Here is a 1,778-nt window from a genome sequence, read left to right on the forward strand (position 1 = left end):
ACCCCTCTGTACAGTATCTTCACAAATAAAATAAAATTTAAAAAAAAGAAATATAAAAAAAAGATTTACTAGTTTACTAATGATCATGTTGTATGTAGAGAAAAATTTTCATTAACTCCCTCATCCCTCCATTGTGCAATTCTCTAGCAATGTATTTGGAATCTTAATTTTTCTAATTCAGGCTTACTGTATTAGACATTTTAGCCTATAATTAAAACATGATCAATTTTTTAAAAAGACAAAAGAATACTGGAACACTCACACAATGAGACCAAAGGAATATATTCTCAGGAGATGATCACAAAGGTTCAATAGCTATGGTGCATATGATCATATAAAATAATATTTTTGAAATGAGCTCCAAGAAATGGAAACAAGAGTTTTATTTCTTTGTTTTTATTTTTGTTTTCTTTACCTTTTGTCTTGTTTGTTAGTTCATCTATCTTTGAGAGGTAAGGAGTAGCACAGAAATCGAGGGGCAAAGAGTAAACAAAATTAGCAGTGGTACTCACTATTCAACACTATGTTGAAAATGAACTATACAACTTGTGGAGGGATAACAGGAAAAAATTGGGAAAGAGTGAGGGAAAAGTGACATTGTTCAAAAAGAAATATACTCATTACAGGTTACTTTATGTAATTGTGACCTCTCTGTACATAACCCTTACAATAACAGTAATATATATATTTTTAAAAGAAAATTGATGGGAATAGCTTATTGTAAGGGTAAACACAGATTTCCACATTAACAGCTGAACAGAGAAAAAAATAGAGCCCTTTCATTTAAACATCATGTGTGAGTCAGGTACTTGTGTCTCATGCCGGTAATCCTGGCTGCTCAGGAGATTGCAGTTAAGAGGATTGAGGTCTGAGGCTAGCTAGGGCGTATACTTGAGGTCCCTTCTTAAACAATGGCTGGACATGGTGGCACATGCCTGTCATTCCAGCTATGTAGGGGGCCAAATCAGGAGGCCCGTTGTTCTAGACCACTTCAGACAAATGAAAAAAAAATCCCTAAGACTCTATTTCAATGGAAAGAAGCAGAGTGTGTGGCAGTTGCTGTGATCACAGTTGCAATGGAAGCATGAGACACACATGTATGTCACTGTCCAGGTGCAGGCTGGGAAAAATAGCCTGTAGAAAAAAGAGCTGAGGATATGACTTAGTGGTAGAATACCTGCCTAGCAAGTGAACGGCCCTGAGTTCAAATCCCTATACTGCCAGAAAAAATCATGAGTGAATAACGAATTGTGTAAAAATTGAAAATTTGCAATCAATGACTGTTGAGAAACTATACTTATGGATCATGGCCAGGCCTGGGGGGGAGGGCGAGGGGGAGGGGGAGGAGTGAAATACAGTAAAGGATTATGGACTAATCTGCTCTGTTGTCCTTGCTCCCACACCTCTCCTTTTCTTATTTTTTTTTATTGTGAAAATACCATACAGAGGGGTTACAATTACATGGGCAAGAAATAGGGATACAGGTGGACCCATTGCAACAATGAGATGTACAAGTTGTTATGTTGAAAAACGAACTTTACAACTTTGGCCAGGGGAAGAGGGGGGTGATGGGGGTAGGATAGGGGGGATGGGAGATAAGAAGGGATGGGAAGGGGAAACAAAGGAAGAAGCAACAATGCTTGATAAGAAATGTACTCATTATCTTGCCCATGTAATTGTAACTCTACGGTATTTTCATAATAAAATTTTTTTAGGCTGGGAAGGTGGCTCAGTGGTCGAGCGCTTGCCTTGCATGCTCAAGGCCCTGGGTTCAATTC

The sequence above is a fragment of the Dipodomys ordii genome, unplaced genomic scaffold, assembly GCF_000151885.1.
Source record: "Dipodomys ordii isolate 6190 unplaced genomic scaffold, Dord_2.0 Scaffold60, whole genome shotgun sequence".
Lineage (NCBI taxonomy): Eukaryota > Metazoa > Chordata > Mammalia > Rodentia > Heteromyidae > Dipodomys > Dipodomys ordii.